The sequence below is a fragment of the Mobula hypostoma genome, chromosome 16 (assembly GCF_963921235.1).
Source record: "Mobula hypostoma chromosome 16, sMobHyp1.1, whole genome shotgun sequence".
NCBI classification, from domain to species: Eukaryota; Metazoa; Chordata; class Chondrichthyes; order Myliobatiformes; family Myliobatidae; genus Mobula; species Mobula hypostoma.
Window position 1 is genome coordinate 32,884,069 of NC_086112.1, and position 15,038 is coordinate 32,899,106.

Here is a 15,038-nt window from a genome sequence, read left to right on the forward strand (position 1 = left end):
TTATTAAATAGGAGAGGTGATTCATATGTCGGAAAAGTGTGATAGCCTTGTGGATTCCTCTGACTGAGAACTCCCTTCTTGAAAGGAATGGATAGCAATTGTCAACATGCAGCAAGATCGAAAAATCTGGAGGAGCTAACAGAAAGTATATGTCTGTTGTCTAAATGATGTCCAATTATGCTATAGCATCAAAAATATTCTATTGGAGCACTGTAGAGCAATGCAAAATGAAAAATACAGTTCATTTATTTCCATCGTTCTGAAGCCAAAGTGCTTCACATTGTTTTAAAAGATCATTCTGCTTTATTCTTTTGCACACAGCATTTCAGAATGAGTTAACAGATTGATTACAATCAATTTAATATTGACAAACAAGATGTTCTGAAGTATTAGTACCATTCAGTACAAAAACAAAGCACTAGTAATTTACAAAGCTGGATTAGATAATTTTGGGAAGAGGTTTCAAAACTATTATCTAATTGTTAATCAAAAGGAAATTGAAGTTACTTAAAACTGAGTTTCCACATCCTTGGCATGCATTTCTGCTAACTGACAGAGGTAGTATTGAAGTATTGTTGAATATATTTGACAAAAATACAAATAAAATAGAATAAAATTATTATTTGTTTCAATTACATAAAGTTTGTTCATGATAAGTAAATAGGTTCTTTTTAAGTACAGTCTAATTATTTGTGGAGTTCTCATGTCTGTACACATTACTAAATAATCCATGCCTTGGCATTTGTAACTGAGAAGCCTAAAATCTTGCAGGAAAATGTTCAAACTAAAGACATTCAAAACTCATCATAGTTTGTGCAGTAATGTCCTCTATGTTGCTTGTCAGCACAAGTCCCATGCTTGAATTATGATGCAGCTGCCTTACCAGTTACATAATAAAGTCAGCTTGAAAACTTAATTCAATCGAATAATTTCTGAGCAACGCATAGAAAATGCTGAAGGAACTCAACAGGCCAGGCATCATCTATGGAAAAGGGTACGGACAATGTTTCGGGCCAAGACCCTTCAGTCCTGCTGATGGATCCTGGTCCAAAATGTCGACTGTATTCTTTTCCATAGATGCTGCCTGGCCTGTTGAGCTCCTCCAGCATTTTGTGCGTGTTGCTTGGATCTGCAGCATCTACAGATTTTTTCTTTATTGTGACTGAATAATTTCTGAAATAGGTTTATGATATTACAACATGGAAACCTTGAAACTGGGAGAAACACTAAAATCTTGGATATTATCAGCTACACAGGATGTTAACTTCTCACGAATTTAATTAGAGCAAGGAAATTTCAATAAAGAACTGATGGATGCAAAATTGGTTTTACTCAGGAGATTATTGGTTAGATGCCCATCCCATGAAGCAATATTTAAAAACAATCAAAAGCTACTTACCATCTTGATAAATAAGAAAAGCAATATGGTCAAACTTGGACTGCTATGTCTGGAAAGCGATATTGCCTCCTGTACCTAATAAAGTGGCCACTGAGTGTATATTTGTGGTCTTCTGCTGCTGTAGCCCATCCACTTCAAGGTTCGATGTGTGTGCATTTAGAAATGCTCTTCTGCACACCACTTTTGTAAATCGAGATCATCTGAGTTACTGTCACCTTCCTGTCAGCTTGAACCAGTCAGTCCATTCTCCTCTAACCTTCGTCATTGACAAGGCATTTTCGCCCACAGAACTGCCGCTTACTGAATTATTTTTATTTTTTTGTTTTTTGCACCACTCTTTGTAAACTTTAGAGACTGCTGAGCACAAAAGTGCGAGGAGATCAGCAGTTTTTGAGATACTCACACCAACCTGTCTGGTATTAACAATCATTCCATGGTCAAAATCATTTAGGTCACATTTCTTCCACATTCTAGTGTTTGTTCTGAATAACAACTGAACCTCTTGACCATGTCTGTATTCTTTTATGCATTGAGTTGCTGCCACATGATTGGCTGATTAGATATTTGTATTAGTGAGCAAGTCTATCAGTTCTCCTAATGAAGTGACCACTGGGAGTATATATAATAATTAATGGTGGAGCAGACTTGATGGGCCAAATGGCCTTATTCTGCTCCTATGTCCTATGATCTTACTGCCAGGAAATGTAAGTTTTAGATGGTGAAATCTAAAACAGCCATTCAAAGCATTTTAAAAGATATTCATCAAAGTTTTCAGCTTTGCTCATTCTTTAGCTAATCATAGGAAGTTATGTTTCTGTCACACATTTGGATTTTATGAACTTTATTTCCCTTCTTTCCAAAAATGTTACTGCTTTCCAGGGTACAGTTCTGTGTGATATAAGTAGTTTGAGCTATAAGTTAAATGGAGTGAATTTTGGAGAAAATCACAGTGTGAATCTGTAACTATTAGCTTGTTTAATGCTGCCAGTCAGCGTGAATTTCTAAGTAAATGTCTTATAGAATTTTCTCAATTATATTACATGCTTTCTTCTTTCTCTGCTCCAAAACCTATAATTTCTCAAATGTCTTAGCCAAATATCTGTTCTGCATGTGTAAGACTTCCCAAGGCAAATTTTGATGAATAAGTTTTATATAGATGTGAAAAATGAGCCACACTGCCAGAAATTTTCTTGGGACCACTTTGCTAATTTATATTTCAATGGCTCCTTGAACTCTTGGAAAACTAAGTGGAAATTAATAAATTTAAATTAGATTCCCCATTATACAATGGGATCCTGATTTTTAAAAAGTAGTATCTTGACAGGACTATTGGAAAATTTGAAATACACCATGAAAATGGCAATGGAGATATTAGTAATGTGTTGTGAATTGGCCGTCATTGCTAATATTTTGGATCAACTCCATCCTGCCCCGATCTGTATTCATATGTTATGATAGGCTCGTATATTAAGAAAAGCAGAGACTTAGAGGGAGACAGAAGGAGGACAAACATGAAACTGAATTACATTGAAAAAAGAAAAAATGCAGACATGCATGAAATCAACATTTTATACATACAACAAGAAAAGGCCTTATAAACCTATTGACACCCACAGTTATCACAACTATTCATCTCACCCTACCCTACCTCTGATTAGACTCTTCCATTCCCTAGTTCCTCATGTCCGTCCTATATGCTCTAACGATGAGATTTTCCACAAAGGTGCCTCTAAACCGTCTTTCTTTCAGACTGCATATTTTCCCTCTACCATTGCTAATCAAAGCCTACAACTGAAAATACACATGGACTAAGATGTTAACTGTCCTGTGCTATCACTAGTGGGATCATCAGTTGATCTGCCACCTGTCTTCAGGAGTTTTGGCCCACTTATGATCAAGACTCCTTCGAGGTGGTGGGCCAGCAGTGCTAAAGCACCACCTCCCACTGGTGAGCTTAAAAACTTGGCAACTGCCTCTGTCAGAGTTGTTGGTCATTTCCATCCAACAGATAATCTGCTCTTCAGGTGTCTATGCAACTACTGAAGAGTTTGCAAAAGATGTATACACTGTCTGACTATCTGCCCCTCTGGACATACTTGGTCCACACTCATGCTGATCCTTTCTCTGCTGCCTCAGCTACAGCCCTGCTGGTTGACTTGATCTCTCTTCTAGTGAAGCCAAAGTCACGTAGCCACTTCTGGAAAGTGAACGCAATAAAGCCACAGCAACCTACTTCGAATGGATAGCATGAGACCTTCCACCCTCTGTCTCTACACTCTGATCTTAATTCTGCATACTTGGTTAACTTGCTCTCATGGGCTTCATCGATGTTGTCTTCCCAGGGGACTGTGAGTTCACCAATAACCACTTCTCTACTGGTGTTAGACCATATGATTATTTCTGGACGCAATGTGGTGAAAGCTATTTGCTCCAGGAAACTGCCTTTCCCATCCAGGTCGGCCTTGACGCACCAATCATTGGCTGAAGAAAGTATGCTTGATCGTGAGCCCATGCTGCACACCCTTGACTTGGAGCCTTCTTTCACAAATGATATGCAATGTTCTGTGCAGCATGGGGCACGAGATAAGTTGTGCTGCAGTACTCTCTGCTCAGCCGCTTCTGTCACAACTTTGAGAACGTTGTTATGTCTCCAAGTGTACCTGCCGCTGGAAAGATTGACTCTGCATGCACTCAAGATATGTTGAAGCGTTCCCTTCTCGCCACAAGCAGCACACCTGTCTGTCTTATCTTCATACCCGGTGCTGAGGTTGACAGGTGCTGGGAGCAGATTGTACTTTGCTCTGCATAGAAAAGAAATGAGGAGCGGTTCCATCTGCCACAAAACATTCCAAGATAGATGTCGTTGTTCAACACTTTCCCACCGGGTCCAAGACCCTTGTTTGGCCAGGTCAGCTGTTTCAGCTAACCTCTTCTCCTCTTCTACCTCTCGTATTTCTTGTGTTACAAGTTCACCACACTCCTTACCTGTAGAAGATGACCACCACTTTTGAGTTGTCCATCCAAGTCCCTGGCAGCCTAGCTGGATAGCCCCAGCTGTCTCCTTGTGCTTCAATCTAGACTCTGCCTCATCAACTGCTAGATGGGCTGACCACTTCCTGCCTGATCTCACATCTGGCTGGGTGTTCTTGATGACAGGGTCTTTTGAGTCTCGAAGCACCTTGGCCTCCTTGATCTCTTCAACAAAAGATTGCACTGGGATGGTAAGCTTTGTCTGGCTACCGTGGATTGCAATATTGGTGAGGCTGCTCGGTACTCCAAGCCACTTCTTCACATACTTGTTGATCTTCCATTCCATTGCCTCAGTGGCATCAGTCCATACTGCAAGCACCACAACTTCAACTTGCCAGACAAGCCACACTTGTCGACAGACATCAGACCCCTGCTGATCCGTTCTCCTGTCTCTTCAACCCTCGTGGCATCTCTCAGCTCCTTTGTGTACCATCGCCCGAGGCTCTTAACTGGTTGGTTCTGAATGGATGGAATCTTCTCTCCACAAAGGGTGAAGTGAAAGTCAACCAGCTTTTCCTCTCCTAAGAACAAGGCTCCTTGATTTCTTGGTCTTGAACTTCATTCTTCCTCAATCCATTTGCTCCTCGAGTCTAGATAGTATATTTTCCACTGGCTCCGTGCTGGGACCCAAAAGAGTGAGATCGTCCATGAACGCTCGTATTGGTGGTAACTCCCCTCCGCCATCAAGTGCAACACCTGGTCTCACTGATTCTGCAGCCCTCACAATGACCTCCATGGCTAACACAAAAAGGATGGGTCCCATCCCATTGGGATTCCAACACCCAAGCTCTGCCACCTAGTTGTAAACTGCTGAGTGGAAAACCTCAAGCAGAAATCGTTGTAGTACTGCATAACAAAGCTCCTCATCTTAGCAGGAATCTATGGGAATTCCATCGCAAACTCAATCAGGACATGGGAAACAGAACCATACATATTTGCCAGATCAAGCCAAACTACAGCCAGATTTCTTCTCAAACTTTTTGACTCCTGGATGGTATGCCCTATCATACTAGAATGTTCAAGGCATCCCGGGAAGCCTGGTATTCCTGCCTTCTGCACAGATGTATTTACCAATCCATTCTCTATCACAAATGAAGATATTCTTTCTGCCAAAATGCCAAGCATAATGTTCCCCTCTACACTCAGGAGTGAAATTGGTCAGAACTGATTCAATGTCATAGAATTCTCTTCCTTCGGGATGTATACTCCTTCAGCCTCACTCCATGACAAAGGAACAACACCTTGTCTCCACACCACCTTTAACAATCTCCACAAGTATTTCCTCAGCTCTTCACACATCTTGAACACCTTATACGGCACTCCATTAGGTCCTGGCACTGAGCCTGACCTTGCCTTTCTGATGAACAACTCGACTTCTGCCAGTTTGGGTTCTGACAGATCGAACCTCACTCCTGGCTTGGTAGGCTTCACAAGCCCTGAAATGTCAAGCAAAGGAGCCTCCCGCTGTTCGTTAGAGTAAGTGCTTGCCAGGTGATCCTCAAGTTCTTGTTGAGCTAGGACTATATATGGGGGGGGGGAGGGTTAAGGGGAGGGGGGAGAGTAGATTCTTTTTTTTTTCATGTATTCTTTTTGAAAATTCAATAAAAATTATATTACAAAAAAAAAGTTCTTGTTGAGAGATGTTAAGCTGCCCGCTCTTACTTTGTTCAAACAGTTTCTTTGTGAACTTGCGAGGGTTCTCAAAGAATGACTTTCTTGCCTTCTCTCTCTTCTTTCTCTTTTTATGTTGTGACTCTGCACGACAGAGTGATGCTAACTTTATTAGAAAATGCTCCCGGAGATCAGCAAGCCCTGGCTTGTCACCCTCACTTGCGACCTTCCACCTCTGTCTCAACGATCTAAACTCTCTCCTCAACCTACTAATTATAGCTTATCCATTTCCTGCATCTGTGCCTTCACCAAGCCCCTCATGAGAAACAAGCTAACAATACCAGTCCTACCACCTTGTCAGCTTCTGCATTCAACAATTTCCGCCACTTTCAAAGAGATTTCACCACCAGACGCGTCTTCCCTTTTCTTCCCCTTTTATCAGGGTAAAATGTTTTTTTCCGGGTTTAGGGGTGTATAGAACTAGGGTGCATGGGTTTAAGGGGAAAGATTTTAAAACCGTTTGACAGACAAGATTTTCCCACAGAGCATACATGGAACAAGCTGCAAGAGGAAGTGGAGGTGGGTACAAATACAAAGCTTAAAAAACATTTGGACATATATGTGGATAGGAAAGGTTTAGAGGGGTATGGGACAAATGCAGGAAAGTGGGATTGGTTTGGAGAGGTATCTTGGTCAACATGGATGAATTGGGTCAGATTGATTCCATGCCATACAATCCAATGAGTACAGTATATGAATCTTGGCGACTCTGTGGACCACTTTTCGGTTCCCACCAATCACCACCACCAACCCCATTACCACTACTTCCAGCAGTTTCCCTTGCACCTACAAGCAATTAAAAGCACTTGTCCCTTCGTCTCTTCCCTTTCCACCATCCAGAGACCCAGACAATCTTTCCTGGTGAAGCAGCAATTCTCTTGTGTTTCTTCCTGTCCAGCGTGGTTCATTCAATCCTTGCAATGTAGCTTCTTCTACTCTAAAAGAAAATCCAGTGCGGATTGGTTGATCGCACTGTGGAGTGCCTGCATTGCACATGAGCAACCCTGAGCTTCCAGATGCCTGGCACTTTAATTCCTCAGCCCATTCCCACTCTGCCCCAGTGGTGTCTGGTCTCCGGTATGGCAAGCTTAAGCAACAACACATCATGTTCCTTCAGGGTATTGAATTCTTCTGGACTCAGTATTGAATTTTACACTTTCAGGTAACTTAATTTCTCAATCTTCATTCATCATTTACTCACCATACTAACTCAGCTTCAGTTTTGTTTCCATTGTTTTTTACTCTCTAAGCATGAAGGATATGCCCAGCTTTCCTCCTGTTATGCATTTTGAATCTCGTTTCCTTATTATCTAACTTTGTTTTGTCTACGTTCTTGACCTTTCACTGTTCCCATTCACTTACTTTTTATAGCCATCTGTTAGTCTCGTGAGACCATGGATTTGTGCCTTGGAAGATTTCCAGGGCGCAGGCCTGGGCAAGGTTGTATGGAAGACCTGCAGTTGCCACGCTGCAAGTCTCCCCTCTCCACGCCACCGATGTTGTCCAAGGGAAGGGCACTAGGGCCAATAAAGCTTGGCACTGGTGTCGTCGCAGAGCAATCTGTAGTTAAGTGCTTTGCACAACACGCTGCCTCAGCTGAGGCTCAAACTAGCGATCTTTCAATCACTAGACCAACGCCTTAACCACTTGGCCACGTGCCAACACTTACTGACTAAATAACTTGTTTACAGCTTATCCCCATGGTCACCCCAGTTTTACCCTGTCAGCGATCTCCCCTTTCAGCTCTAATGAAGGGACCCTGACTCTAAACACTGACTTTTTATTCCTCTCTGCCTACAGATAGAGCCTAACTTGCTAAACATTTCCAGCATCTTCGAACATAGAACAGTACAACACAGTACAGGCCCTTGGGCCCACAGAGTTGTGTCAAAATTTTAACCTAAATCTAAGATTAATCTAACACTTCCCTTCCACATTGCCCTCCATTTCTCTAACATTCATGCGCCTATTTGAGAACCCCTTAAATATCCCAAATGTAACTGACTCTACCACTACCACTGACAGCACGTTCCACACACCTACCGCCTCTCTATGTTAAAAAGATGACCTCTGACATCCTCCAGTCACCCTAAAATTTTATCCTCTCTTATTAGTCAGTTCTACCCTGGAAAACAGTCTCTGGCTGCCCACTTGATCTATTTCTCTTATTATCTTGTACACCTCTATCAAGTCACATTTCTGTTGTTGTTTTAGATTTCAAGCGTTCTTTTTTAATTTTCGAGGTATATCTGTTGACTGAGTGAAAGCAGTAGTTCAGGAGCTTAACTATTTTTATATATCCAAAATTTCCAGCTGGTGTTGTAGTGGCATCAACACTGGACTCTGAGGTGGGTGGTCCTGAATTCAAATCCGACCGGGCCCCAACCTAGGCAGCAGCGGTATCTGTACGGAAGAAAGGCCTGGCAATCTACTTCTGTATCGTGCCACAGAAACCCCGTCGACAACTACAAGATCCATAGGGTCACCATGAGTCAATGACAACGTGAAGACACTCAACAACAACAACAAAATAGAGTAAATGAGATTAGTATGGAAGAGTACCGTTTGGTCAGCATGAACATGATGGACTGAGGAGACTGTTTCTCATCATAACTCTCTGGACTCCATAATTTTATGACTTTAAAGAAACTAAAGAGATTAGATATGCATAACGCTGATTTCCTCTTGCGCCATAAATTTCTTTGCAGAAAGGCATGTGCAAGATGAATGGGATTATTTTCCAAAAGAAAGAGTACGTAGTTATATCACTCTTGGGCTGACACTTATTATCCTTGACATTTCATAGTTTGAAGGTTCAAACACCCTTTCAAGATTTACACTCCTGATCTAGCCTGATACTTTAGTACGGACAACAGAGAGTCAGTAAACCAATTGTCCTTTCCCTGCTAAGGCAGATATAAAAAATCCCATGCCAACATTCCCAGTGTCCTGTCCAACGTTTATCCAAGCATCATCATAAAACGTAGATTTCCTGTTCATTTATTTAATTCCTCTTTGTGAATTTTATAGTGAAAAATTCACTGCTGCATTTCCTAGCAAAATTATGGATGTAGAGTAAGTGAAAATAATTCATAAACTGATATGCAATTTTCAGATAACCTGAGGACTTGAAAGAAGTCAGATTAATCTGAACTCTTTATAATTGTCCATTACTTCCTTAGAATGCCGAAAATACATTAATGTGTAATCCTGGCATCAACTGGTACCTTCTTCAGCCTCTTCCACCTATCACCTTCAAACGTCTTGCTTCATCCCCCACTTCTGCGCTTCCCCACCTTCCCCCTCATCTGGTCTCACCTACTGCCAGCTTGTACTCCAGCTACTCCCCAGCATCTGATGAAGGGTCTTGGTTTGAAACATTGACTGCTTATTCTTCTCTGTAGGTGCGGCTAAGTTGTTCCTGAACTTTGTTGTGTGTTGCTTAAGATTTCCAGCATCTGCAAAATCTCTTGTGTTTATGATCTGTCAGTCCTGTCTACTTCTCACCTCCCTGTCCATCCCCTTCCACACTTCATGTCCAGAATTGCCAACCTTGCAGAAATACAAGTGACAGCAGAGGGGATATCCCAGCTCAGAGTGTACCACAGCAACTGAACCCAGTGTTTGGATGATGATTTAAGTGCTGTGCTGAATTGGAAAGGTTGGGTACAGGCCAAATTGAGGCGGTGGGGTCCAGGCCCAGAGTGTATCGAAGGGATTGAACCCAAAGTCTGGATGATGACTTAGCCACCAGGCCAGATTGAAAAATTCAGCATGTCAGGGCCCGAGGTGAGGGATGGGCTGGTTCAGCTTGGTGCTCCACCCTGTGCTGAACTAAGTGCTGTGTATGGACTCTTTGTGCAGATTTCAGTTCAGAATGCTAATTGCTTGTGTTTATTGTTTCAATGATTTTTTTTTCTCTGCACATTGGGTGTTTGACAGTCTTTTTTTTGAATGGGTTCTTTTGGGTTGCTTGTTTCATAGTTGCCTAATAGGAGACAAATCTCATTTGTATACACTCAAACCCCACATAACACTGATTCGTTACAACACTGTTATTCAATTCTTTATTGGATATTTTTAAAATGACAAAAATTCATCCTAAACGTCACTTAGAACTTCATAAGAGCAGCCGACATTACAGTACACATTCAATCAGCCAATAAGAGCAGTTTACATACACTCTGAACCAATCACGTATTAGTTCATGCTCTGCTTCCCCCACATGTGTAATCATTCCTGCTCCCTGACCAATTCATTCCATTTTTTTCACCCATAATATCTGGAAAATGGCCTGCAACTTCCAGTGAGGCTAGCGCATCCAGGATGTCGAGGAAAAGCATTAGCATGGATGTGAAACCGCAAGTGATACGGGTGTTTGGAAGCTTGGAAGCTGACGCCTCCTTGAAATTTGTAATGTTCATCGAGAATGACCCTGAGTGGGAGTGAAGCAATAAGGCAAAGAGAGGTGTTCTTGACATGATTTCCTGCTACCAACAACTGGTTCATGAGAGGAAACTTGGGACAAGGCAGTCAAATCTTGACGCCTGCTTGAAGAAGGACCCAAAGTTAAAGGAGGACCCAGAGCCTTGTCCCTTCTCTAAGATGTAACCACCAACTGCTGTTGCTGCACCACTGAAGTACAGCTTAGGCCTATTTGTGTGTTTATTCGCATTAAGCAGGGTCTGAGTGCAATGTATACATACTGTGATAATAAATGTACTATGTACTTTACCTGGAGTGACAAACAACTTGTTGCATCACTTTATTTTTGTCATCCGACTGTCCCAAGGGACTAGAACAAACTTCTGTCATCTACGCAGAACAATTCAGATGGGAGCTGGATAATCTGAGACAAGATCTACTTGGAATGTCGTGGATATCTCAGTCCAGAGGCCAGAGAACAAGGAGCACCTCAAAGCCTCTCTCCATCTGCATCGTCTCAGAACACTGTCAAGACCACCTGAAGTCCTTGCTGTTTACAGGAACTGAACACGGCTCTGGCTTGACCAACGTCTGTCTGCCAGATGTTAGAAAGAGCCAGAGAGAGAAGGGCCTGGGGTTTACGGGGGAGGATGAAGTGGCAGTGGTGGAGAAGGTGAGACTCCGTGATGGGGAGAGGGAGTGCATGGTGATTTCCCACGTGGGGTGGAAAGTGTGCTATTGTGGATGAACACACTTTGGGAGTCACAGGGTAATTCTTCAGCTTGGCCTGCAGTGAAGGGCAACGGGTCAGAGGCAAATGGTCAATGATGCCAATATCCGTCTGTCCTCCCTGCTCCTGTGACTGGGCATCAGACACATCATTTTCTTTGCCTTTGGGAGTTGGCGCCAATCAGACTGCCTACTCGATCTCTGAGAACAGGCACCTAACACACCATCCATTCCCTCCTCTGGGACTGGGTATCAAACACTCTGTCATCTCCCCCATCTCTGGGACCAGTCATCAGACACACCGTCCATTCCCTCCTCTGGGGCTGTATGTCAGACACACCGTCCACTCCCCCATCTCCAGGACCAGTGACTGTACCTGCCATCCTCTCCCTCTGGAATCAGGCATCAGACATACAATCTTCTCTCATAGATTATGGTGCTTTATGTGTGCAGAGGATAGATGACATCAAAAAAGTCTCATATGCATTCCCTGGGTCAGACAAGGAGTGTGTTCGCTCTACACCGTCCCATCACTCGCTCCCAGGTCAGAGAGTGAAGTTCTCACTACACCATCCCATCACACGTTCCAGGGGTTAAATATAGAGTGAAACTCCTTCTATTCCTGTCCCCTTGCAGAGAAAATAAGACATTGGACAGGAAATGATTCAAGAAAAGATGAGGGATCCCTTCACCTGTCACTTGGTTGCACAGAGGAAACGTCTGAGTTATAGGAATGATGTGGAGGCTTTGGAGAGGATGAGGAACAGGTTCACCAGAGTGATCTCTGGATAAGAGGGCACTATCGAAAAGGGGAAGTTGGACAACTAGCTGCAACAAAGGCTGAGGGGAAACCTAACAGAAATATATAAGATTATGAGAGACATGGAGTATACAGCTGTAATTTTTCTCCCCTATGGTGTAATTGTCTAATACAACACGCTTCTACATTTCAGTAAGTTTACTGGAGAAGTGAGGGACAGGTTTCCTACACGTGGAACAATGGGTGCTTGCAATGCACTGCCAGGGATGGTGATGGTGGCAAATAAAATAAAGGTAGTTAAGAAGACTATTAGAATGCGCAGAGACAGAGGGATATGGGTGATGTTTGGGAAGAAGAGATCAGTTTTGTTTAGTTACTATAGTTTAAGTAGCTTGGTAGAACATTGTAATCTGAAGGGACTGTTCCTGTGGATGTCCCCCAAGGAGACTCTAGTATTGAAATATTCAAAGATTCAACATAAAAATATCCTGAAGCAGGAAATTCTGCCTCACCCTCCTACAACTGTTGGGCAGTAACTCAGTAAAGCCAGTCTGCTTTACTGAACCATTGTGTACTGTACTTTTGCATTTATATACTCACCCAATTTTTAATTTAATCTTCCCTTGTGAGACTTGAAATAATGCCAGTGCCTGATGGATGCCAAATTTCTGCTTCTGAGAAAACTCTGCATGGTTCCGTTCCCTGTATTCTTGGGTCAAACCATGCCAGGGGCACAGTCCCGGTCAGTAACGATTCAGCAACTTTGCGATCTCTTCCCACAGGGTTCTCGACCCTTCTATAGGTCTGATGGTTCATCCACAATTCCCAAGGACGAGCAGCAGGGGACCCAGACAAGTCATAGCTCCCTGCCAGAAATTGCCCATCTTTGATGGGCCCTCAGGGAAAACAGAAACAATTCAAGTGTACATGGATTATCAGATTCAAGTACTAAGGGTTAAGAAGTGACATTGTGAAATGTAGGTTAAATCCAGAAAGGGGTGTATTAGACTCACACCAGGAACACCAAGCACAGTTCCTGACTCCACATCCCTTGGAACAGACCCTACACCGGGAATACCATGCACAGTTCCCATCTCTCTATCCCTTGGTTACACTCACACTTGGAACACCATGCATAGTTCCTGCATCCATTTCCCTGGGTCAGGCCAACAAGGGAAGTACCATGTACGATTCCCAACTCTATCTCTGGATCAGAACCGTACTGGGAGCAACTGTGCACAGATCAGGTCTCCATATCCCCAGGTCAAAACAACACTGGGAGCACCGTTCACATGTGGGAATTCCAGAACCATTTCTTTTAGTTTAGAAATTCTAATCTCTCTCCTTTCTCCCTCCTTCTCCCAGGATTATTGACACCCAATTGCCCACCATTGAGAACATCTACCATAAACGCTGCCTGGGCAGAGCAAAAAGCATTATCAGGGATGCATCTCACCCTAACCATGGACTTTTTACTCTCCTCCCATCTGGTAGGCGCTACAGGAGCCTCCGCTCCGGCACCAGCAGGCACAGGAAGAGCTTCTTCCCTGAGGCTGTGACACTGCTGAACCTCTCATCACAGCGCTAAGCAGTATTGCATCCATATTGTACTGTCTCAGTACTTTTATATTTGTGTGCTGTAGCACTTTTTTATTCGCAGTTATTTTGTAAATAACACTACTCTTTGTATTTCTGGTCAGATGCTAAATGAATTTCATTGGCTTTGTATCTGTACTCGGCACAATGACAATAAAACTGAATCTAATCTAATCTAATCTAATATGACCTGGCACTTGCTAATAATGTGCTGCCAATCTCTGTCATCCCTGGCCGGTTCTTGAGAGGGTGCCCGGCAAGTGTTGATTCACCAAACGATCTTGCTGCTCTTTTATCACCCTGACTGGGTAGACATTTTGTTCAGAAAACCGCTCAGATCCTGATGTCGAATAGGATTTTGGTGCTGATGGGGTCCCATTTCCCGGTGGTGAGGAGGAGAGTGGTTCTCATGGTCTGTCAGGTCCTGGTGGTGAGCACGACAGTGGCCTTGGTACAGTCCCAGCCTCTGTACACATTCACCTTCACCCTGACCCTCACAACTGCTCCCTACAGCCACACACTCACAGCCCACAGGAGGACCAGTGTCCAGTGACTTCCACAGTTGGCCCTTGAGCTTAGCCAGACCTGAGAAGATCAGTCATCTGTCATCATGACAAACAGCCTCCTCCCCATCCTGGCCCAGGACAGTGCTCACTATTGGCACCTCTTATCTGATGGGAGAGGACCGACCAAAGTATAGGACACCGAATCACCCCAGGACGTGGAGGCGTCGGAGGGCAGTAAATGAGCTGCCTGGGCCTCAAATGATATGGGGAAGAAGATCTGGGCAAGCACCTCCTCCCAGGATTCAAGCTGCAGAAGCAGGTTCTGAGCCAGCTGCTGATGGGACAGGACTCCCCGCTGCAGGACAGCCACCTGGTGTGGGCAGCCATCCGGATAACTGGGCTACCTTCTACCTTGCCGGAGGAATGGAAGTATCGAGGAGGCCGCAGCTTCATGGCAGGCTGCCAAGAGCAGAGGACCCCATGGGAACCGGTCATGAGGGGGTGTTCTACAGAAGTAAGGAGAGTGTTGTTTCCATCTTATGAGCAATTGATTAGTGAATGGTCAGCGTTAACAGTGTCAAGCCCCTAAAAGACCTACTTTGGGCCTGTCAATGGGCATGGACTAGTACATGGCTCCACCAGTTTTAGATGGCACTACTGAGGTCAAGCAGCAACTTACTGGTGGTTTTCAAAGCAATAAATACAATTAAATACTTTATTAATAGCGCTTTTTCTGTAAAAACATGTTAAACAATCACGGCAAGCAATGAGGAGGCAAGTGAAGGAAAGGCTGGCCGACTTGAGGGTCGAGGTGTGCAGATGCAAGGCAAAGTCAGAGCGAAGTCGAGGCATGTTAAGGAGAAGTGATTGGAGCAGGGCCAACACTTATTTGCATCAGAGTTGGGGCATACTGAGTGGAGCA